Here is an 8,865-nt window from a genome sequence, read left to right as displayed (position 1 = left end):
TCTGTCCCAGCCCAACTGTCACGTCCTCCAGGAAGCAGTCTCTCTCATTTCTTTCTTCTTTTTAAGAGATGGAGTCTCGCTCTGTCTCAATCCTCCCATCTCAGCCTCCCACGTAGCTGGATTGCAGGCACAAGCCACCACAAGTGCCCGGTGGGCTCTCTCATTTCCACGTTTATAACAAATCCCCATGATTACAATTTTCATATAAAGAACCTGTTTATTGGAGCTCACTTTTCTGGGGTATAAAAACGTGCATGTCTGTGTCTTACCGAGAGCTGCTAGAATGCCTGGTTTCACTTACCATTACACCCAGTCCAAAGATTTATTGAATGAATGAATGAAATGACTTATCACCTCTGTGAGGCCTGCCCCCCCCCCACCTGACACTCTCCATCCTGTGCCGTGTCACCTGCTCACAGGTCTGTCTTTCTAGGGCTTGGGACAATGAGGGAGACTCGGTGGGGAATGTGGGTAGTGGTGCCCCTCTGCTTGGGCTCATACTCAGCCTCTGCTGATTGCTCGCTCAGCAATAAGCTCAGGCAAGTTAGTAAATGTCTCTGTGCCTCAGGCTCCCCATCTGTAAAATGAAGGTGACAGTAAATGAGTTAATGCATATGACGCAGGGTCAGGCACATATGCTTTCCAATGAATGTGTCTTTTATTATTCTATCTGTATCTCTGGCACCCAGACCCCAGGGCTGTGGCCTGATCGGTGCTCAGTGAAGGCTCACGGACTGAGGCAGTGGGGTCTGGACTCGTCCTGGCAAGAAGGGAACCGGGAGACAGGAGAGTGTGAGCCTGCGGGTGAAGACGGGCGGTTGCCAAGGGCAGGGAGAATTTAAACAGCCAGAACCCCAACTGCCCCAACGTCCCCTACCCCAGAGATACTTTTTCCATCTGACAGCAGCGGTTCATTCGAGGAGTAGCAGTTGATCTGTGTTTTTTCCAATATTCATCGAACCAGCCTCGAGGTTTCCCCTCAGAGATCCTAGCACCACCAGCTGGCAACCCCTCCCCAGAGGTCTGGCTCTCAGCTCCGTGGGGCCATCCTGTCAGCTCCTAAGTTTTAATAGCTCCGACCTTTTCCCTTTCTTCCTCCAGCCCTGGGGGAGCCCTAGCAGCTTCCTGGGGTCGTGACTTCCATGATACTTCAGCATCATTCTCTTTTTGCCTTTTCAAGTCCTCAGCACTTACTTAACAGTTCTGCATATTAGATTCTCTCTGTTAAAATAACTGGTGCGGTTCCCGTCTCCTGGCTGGACCCTGGCTGGCGCACTCCCTGGATCCTCCGACCCGAGGCTCAGAGTGACGTGGTCAGGAGCAGGAGCCCCCAGCCCCCTGACTTGCCTCAGCACTGAGAGAACAGCCGCTCCGGCTCCGTTTTCAGGAACCCCGTGCACTAGAGATGGATGTGTTGCTCACGGGGATATCTAATCAGCCCTGGAAAAACTGGGCCAACAGTTAAACCACACAAACAAAACAGCCAGAGCTCTACGCAGAGCTGCCTGCTGGGCAAACGCCAAGACAAACAGCCGTGGTCTCTGAGCCTCACCAGGGACGCGGGCTTCCTGGGCCCTTGTGGAGGCCCCTCAAAAAGGAGGGGCTGAACCCCCAGAGTCTCTCCTTCTTGGATTCCAAGTCTTCCCTCATTCCCTCCAGGACTGAGAAACAGCCAAATGGAACAGACTGCCCTGTCTTGCTGCTCTAGAACATTCTGGCCAAACACGGAGCCTTCGAGGCCTTGCTGCCCTCGGTGCACGTCCAAGGCAGTGAAGTGCACATTGGATTCATCTGGGGAGCGTCTGGAAATACTGATGCCTGGGCCCCACCCCGGGAGTCTGGTCCCGGCCCAGCACAGGCAGTTATTAAAGCTCCCCGGGTGATTCCACCGTCTAGTCCAGATGGAAATCCACCAAATTAAAAGAATGTACTTGGATGGCAGTTCTCAGATTTGAGAGTGCATCAGAGTCCTCTGGAGGGCGTTAAACCACTGGCTGCTGGGCCTCATCCCAAGTTTCTAATTCAGTGGGTCTGGGCGAGGCCTGAGAATGTGCATTTCTCACGCGTTCCCAGCTGCCGCTCCTGGCCTGGGTACCGTACTTGGAGAACTCGTGGGAGTGGCGTTGGACATCCCAGCTCTGTCAGATGCAGTGTCTGCCTGAGAGCGTTTTGTGAGGATTGAAAGACATGACTTGGATAAAGAGACTGGCATGTCACAATGTTCAATGAGCCTTGTTTTCACCACAATATGATTATTATTTTAACAGTAGGCGAGGCTGCACAAATCTTGAGTTATAGCATGTGACTTGGACCCATGATTTTAATCAGAGCCTCAGCTTCCTCATCTGTAAAACGGGGATAGTGACCCCGCGGCTCAGCCCACCTCACAGGCTCAAAGGAGCTCCCTGATGTGAGCGTTTGCAAAACTGTGACGCTCAGGAAAGAGTGTTATTAGGAAGGGGTAAGCAGGTGCAGTCCCACCCTGGTGCAACTGTGCTCTCTCGGGACATCTGAAATAGCAGCGTGACATGCTTGTGAGAGGGGGATTCCGATGCCTCCCTGCCAGCCGTGGGCATCTGGAATGCCAACCCGGCATGCCTGGATTGGGGGGGGCGTGGGCGGTTGGCTCTCCCAACATCTGAGGGGAAGAGATGGGGGGACGGCCACACTCCTAGCCCATCCTCCACCCCACCGGTATGTCTGCCGGGAAAAGGAACGTGGCAGAAGGGACCAAAGCTGCGCAAAGTCCCTCACAGGCCCTCACCACACAGTTGCTGTCCAGGTGCCCCCCTCCGTGACCCTCCCCCTCCCTCTCCATCTGCCCCCGCACCTCCACCCACCTGGCTCCAGGGAGGGAGGACAGGGACGATGCACACCCCGCAAAGCCCAGAGGGCAGAGAGGAAACAACTGCTCTGCTCTGGGCAGGAGCTCCTCCCCTTGGTTTCGTGTCTTTCGGTTCAACTCGCAGACACATACTGCGAGTCTGCTAGCGAACGGCTGACAGGCTGGTTAATGTCAATGCTTTCCGTATTTAAAAAGAGACATGTTTGAGAGGAATGCCCTCACAAGGCCTGAGTTGGAAAGAGCTGGGAACCCTTGGCTGTGAGGATGTAAGACTGGGTGGCCCCCGCACTGCTCGTGGGGCAGTGGGGCAACTGGCTTTGACTTAACTCAGAGGCCTGAAAATGTGCATGTTTTGACCCAGGGGTTCCGGTCTAGGAATCCGTCCTAAGGAAATGTCACAAAATGATCAGGCTGGTTTGAGTCCTGGCTCCAGTGGTGAGTGACTTTGGGTAAAATACAGCCTCATCCCTAAAATGGGACTTAACAGCATCCCACCGCACAGGGTGGAGGAAGAAATGCGACAGTGCCCGCCTGTGCGGCCCCTGGCACACAGGAGGTGCTCACTGATGCAGGCGTCTTGGTGTGGGGTCCCCAGACGCAGGCCCCAGGACAAGGATGGGGAAGGGGAGCCCAGGAAGCATGGGAGGTGGGTGACACAGGGAAGTGCGACCCGGAAGAAGGAAGCCCAGTGCGTGTCGTGTCGCCACCCACCGGGAGCCAGCCACCTGTGTGGGAAAATGCCTGGAGGTAGAGTCGGAGTTCTTTCATGTGAGAGAAAAATCAACCTTTCTCTGGTTGAAGCCACTTGTTTTGCTTTTCTGTTGCACGTGGCTGAATTTAATCCTTGCATGATGCTGGAGGCCAGTGGCTGTCCCACCAGGAGGTTGTCCAAGGGACCCACCTTGGAGACCCAATGTCACAGTTAGGGTCTCTGCTGCCAACATCACACCAAGGAAATGACCTCACCAAGAGACCCTAGTCACACTCGTAGAGCTTAATTATGCAGTGAAAAAATGTCTTCCTAGGTAGGGGTTCATCCCTTTGCCCAAACCCCAGGTATCTGTCACCTCCTTGCTATCCTCTCGCTGCTCAGAGCACTATGGCACCTCCCCAAGCACCTCCCTACCCGCGACCCTCCCACACTCTCCTCCAAAACTTATCTGTTCCTCGTGCCCTTCTCTTCGGTCTCTGCTCCGTCAGGCAACAGCTAGCACATCTGACAAGTGCATTGGTGTTACTGGGTTAATGTGTCACCCTCCCAAGTAACAGATGTGCATTTTTGACAGGGGCCTTCTGGAAACAGGCCTTATGCCCAGAGCTGAATGACGTAAAAATCCCCAGAAAAACAAGAGGCCACCCTGGTGCTGGTCTCACTTCCTCTGTTCCACTCCCATTTCCTCCTTCGTCCCATCTCCTCCCTTGGCACAGCTGGCCACTGCCACAGCTCCTAACTCAGCAAATGCCAGGTCCCCACCCTCCTCTGCCATCCTGCCTGGGCTGCCATACTGAAAGCGAAAGGAGGAGTTGGAACAGAAAGAAAAAATAATAAAACCACTGAAAGAGAAGAAACAGCTGGCAGAATATTGGAAAAATTCCCAGGCGGGAATTCCCAGCCCTCTAGGCCTATGCCGGACTGAGGAAGTTCTTAAAGGACAACCTTGAAGTTCGTTCTTGACATTGTTCCCAGCTCAGGGGTGCACCTGGCCCCTCCCTCATCCCTGCCCTGCCCCAAAGGGAGGTATGTGCACAAACCTGGAGGGGAATCGTGAGGGTCAGAGCAGAGAGGGTGGGAGAGAGGGTAGGGCTAAAGAGGCATGGGGAGCAGGGGCCCTGGTGAGGGGGGTCACACAGTGCTTGAGGGTCCAGGCCCTCCTGGGCTTCCGGGGGACAGGGCCTTTCCCTGAGGCAGTGCCCAGGGAGAAGGAGGCCTGGCAGAGCCAATGGCACATGTGCAGCTGAGGGAGCGGCTGGACTAGCAGCAACCGGGTGGCGGCAGCCAAAAAATCAAGTTGGCTGCGCTTACCTAAGCCCGAGTGAGAGCCTACATCCGCTCAGGAAACGTGGATGAAAGCTGGCCGAGGCCGGAACAGGGATCTGGCTTGTGTTTCTGGGAGACTGGAGCAGGCATGGCAGTGGGCGGCAGGCGGGGAGGCGAGCAGCGGTGCCACCTGTGTAAAACGACAGCTCCGGTTGTGCAAGGGGCCTGCAGGCTGGTCACCAAGGCGGCTGGTGTCGGAATTTCTCAGGAAGAAATACGAAGGGTCCTGTGATGCAGAGCAGGGCAGAGAGGACAGGTGCAGGGGTGGAGGGAGGAATGGGAGTGGGTCTGGCACTTACCTGAACCCCGAATTTGGAGAGAAGGCCTGAGGTGGACATTGTGCGAAGCATCATCACATCACCTGGCCGAGCCTGGGAGCCCCGAGAAAGGCCCCCTCCCTCCTCATGAGCTGCAATTAAGGACAATAAAAAGAATAATTCACAGTGAACCTAGTAATCAGTCTTCTTTGGGGACGGAATGATTTCTGCCAAGTTCACTAATTCCAGGTAAGGTATGGCCTGAGGAATGGTCCAAGCCTACGTACTGATTCTTCTCTGTCTTCACTCTCCCCTTCCCGCCCCATGTCCCTCCAGCCACCTGTCCCCCCATCAATTCCACACACCGCCCGGATTAATCTCCTGAAACCCCTGGCTCTCCACTCCCCCCGCTCAGCATTCTCCCTCTCCAGACCCGCCTCTGGTGCCTGGCCAACAGGACCTTTGGCCACTTTCTTATCGAGGGTCATGGAGTGGGGAAGTGTCACGGTTAGAGCATGGGTTCTGGGTTTGAATTCTGCCTCTACCATTTGGTGCCTTCACTGTGTCTGTGAAATGGAGATGATAAGGACACTATTTCATGTGGGTGTTTTGAGGATTAAATGAGTAAATATATATACATTTAAAATAGTGCTTGGCATGTCATAAGCTCTCAATAAATGTTAGCTCTTATTTATATTGTTGTTGTTATTCACTAAAATGTCCACAGAGGAGGGCTCATTCACCAGCTCTCTCCCTGTGACTAGAATAGTGTCTAGCACATAGTAGATGCTCAATTAATATGTGTTGAAATGTTCTATTCTATAAACCCTCTGTCTAACCACATTCTTTCCCCTAACACTCTATACACTGCTACCTCTATGCCTTTGCTCATGCTCCTCCAACCTCTCCAAGGACCCTTACCCCATCTAACATAATTCCTACCAATACTTCAAACTTCCAGCTCCAGCCTTCCCTCCCCTCAGAAGCCCTCCCTGGGCTCAGAACCTGTACCAAACAAGCGCTCAGTAAAGAAAGGCTCAGCAGTTTGTGGCTGGGTTTTTTTTATGCTTTGGCTGCAAAACAGAGTTTCTTCTCTTACTTGGCATTTAGTGCTCACCACCTCTGGGGGTGGCCCCCAAAAAGCAGAGCACCCTAGCTACTATATATGTGCTTTATCTTGTGGTTTTGACATTCAGAAAGGGCTTCCCAGGTGAAAGCATCTGAATAACTAGACACAACCAGACATGTGGTCGCCAAGCCACATTTTCTGGGCTTTCTAATTGGTGAGTTGAGAGACATGTCATCTGTTTGCCCAAGAAACATGAGCCAGTCAGCTCCACATCCACAGGCCGCTTTCCATCCCGGACGGGGCAGCAGCTGCCTAAAACTTGGCTGTTTACGCATTAAAAAAAGAAATTCCATGGTGACCAGTTGACTCAAGCCAGCTCCCAAAGTGAGGCGGTAGTTTCAAAGTAATCCCCAATGACAGCAAAAGCTCTCCACCCAGTCCTCAAAAAAAAAAAAAAAAAAAAGAAAGAAAGAAAACGAAAAAAGAAAACAGGAGTGAAATTTGAGCTGGAGTATGCATGAGCCAATACCCTAGACCTCTGCGGGGACAGGACGCAGTGTCAGAGCTGCAGTTGGATCCCAAAGGTCACCATCCCCACGGCCCCCTCCAGGCAGGCTTGCCCTCTGCAAACACCCCACCCTGGGATGGGGCACTCACCACTTCCTGAGGAAGCCCATTCCGCCATTAGGAAGGTCCTCCCTGGAAAGCCAGGTGTGGGCAGAGGACAAGAGGCTGACCTTCCTGAGTGGCGGCTGTGGGCTCCACACGGCCTCCTTGCCTCACGTGTTTGCTCCACGCCCACCATCCCAGCACTGCTCACACGCTAGGCCTTCTTCCAAGAGCGTTACAGACACAGCTCTTTCAATCCTCACAGCCAAGACGGCAGGCTCGATTGCTTCTGCCATCTTACAGGTGGGGAAATTGAGGCTCAGAAACTCTCCTGCCCGTACCACTTGAAAATGGCTGGGCTGGACGGAAGCTGGCTCTGCTGGGCCCAGGGTCTAGAGCGAAGTGGAATTTAGTGTGGGCCCTTCCTTGCCCGTGAGAGCCCCCCAAGTGTCAGAACCCCACCCCTCCTCTGCAGTAGCGCTGCCGGGCCTGTGCCTTCCAGTCGCCATGTGCGTGAACTTTGCGCTCTGTCCTGTTGACCCAGAAGGGCTCGCTGATAAGGAGGACATGGCCCAGGTTTACAGTTTCCTCCCAGCCTCTCTGGCGACAGCCGGCTGCTTCCCCCTCCCCCACCTAGTCATACACATACGGCCACACTCACACCCATTCACTCACAGTGTCACACGACAGTCACACACACAGGCACACACATTTGCACTCATACAGTCACACGTGTGTGCGCATGAGCATATACACGGTCATTCATCTCTCGTGGTAAACGGGTGAGGACCGACAGGCATGGAGATTTACTTTCTAGAAAATCACGCCTGACTTCCCTTGCCATCCTGCTCAAGCCACTGGAGTTATTAGGCTTCTGTCTCATCCGCGTATAATAAACGAGATGCCTCTGAAGGACCCCCTCCCCGCCCTCCTTCCTCCCCGGCCTGGGGGCAAACCTGGACAGTCCCCGGCCTGGAATTGAGAACCCGTTTTCTTCCTCGTGCTGCCACCTTGTGACCTGAGCCCAGAACTGCGGGTTCCGTGTCCAGGGGTTAACCAAGTCCCAGAAGGTTCTGGTAGCCAGGTCAGGGGAGGTCTGCATCCAACTGCCCTCCTTCTACAGAGGGGCAAACTGAGCGAGGAGCCCCTCCGCCCACACCTGACCCTCGGAGTCCCCAGGAGGTCTGACTGCGGTTTCGCAGGCAGGCTCCACTGGCCGAGATGGGGGTGCGCCCGCTGGACCCACCCCCATAGGATTGTTGGCCCACGTCTGTATTTTCTTGACATCCTAATAGCGGATTTGGCTAAGTCTTGGTGAGGTAGGCATGACAAGCCGGTGACTGCAACCTCGACTCCCAGACACGGCTCTTCTCTTCTTCCCTAAAGCCTTGGAGGGTCTGTCTGTGGCCTTTGGCTTGGAGTTTGAGCTCACGGAAGTGACTGTGACTGACCCTCCCTTCGTCCTCACACGCCCCCACCCTCACGCTTCCAGGCCCCTGCTTTGATGAGGCAGTCCAGGATGTGTCCCCACCTTTCCTCCTTGAGCCCAGAGCCAACGTATTTATTTCAGGCAGAGTGATTTCATCAAGTCTCAGGTTTTTACTCGGTTTTTAGTCCTCAGGTGCAGTGGGATGAGTTAGTTCTATTCCCCAGGTGGTGGCTTGCTGGCATCATTGGCACTGGCTGGTCACCTCTCGTTTATGTACCTCCCTTGTCCCATGGCTACTTCCACTGCCCTGCCCCACGGGAGGCCATCTAGCATGTCCTTTGTGTTCCTGTGCAGTGTTTTGTGGGCACGGATTGCCACACAGCATTGCGTGGCGTTGTCTTATCTCATTACCGAGTATGTTATTTAATGTGTTTGGGGACAGGGTCAATGAATAAAACTTGTTGGGGGGTGGTAGTCCCTTAGAGTTCACTGGGACTCTCAGCATTAACGATTCTGAAAGTGACTGCCCTTTTTCACCAAGTCGTATTTCCTAGAACATAAACTCAGGATTGTGGACCACGGACACCGAGACCGGGCGCAGCCGTCTGCAGGCCTGGG

The 8,865-nt window shown here is 54.0% G+C and overlaps 1 long non-coding RNA gene across 1 annotated transcript; it reads right to left on the bottom strand.

The window, feature by feature from the left end:
• Positions 1–746: 746 nt before the first annotated feature.
• On the bottom strand, positions 747–5,272 carry LOC123632882. Its single transcript, XR_006733494.1, has 3 exons — positions 5,183–5,272; positions 4,869–5,013; positions 747–760 (listed from the first exon to the last, which is right to left on the bottom strand). It is a non-coding gene; the product is annotated as an uncharacterized LOC123632882 (long non-coding RNA).
• Between the last annotated feature and the right edge of the window lie 3,593 nt (positions 5,273–8,865).

The sequence above is a fragment of the Lemur catta genome, chromosome 2 (assembly GCF_020740605.2).
Source record: "Lemur catta isolate mLemCat1 chromosome 2, mLemCat1.pri, whole genome shotgun sequence".
NCBI lineage: Eukaryota > Metazoa > Chordata > Mammalia > Primates > Lemuridae > Lemur > Lemur catta.
The sequence above is the reverse complement of the archived record's forward strand: the minus strand, read 5'-3'. Positions and strand labels throughout refer to the sequence as shown.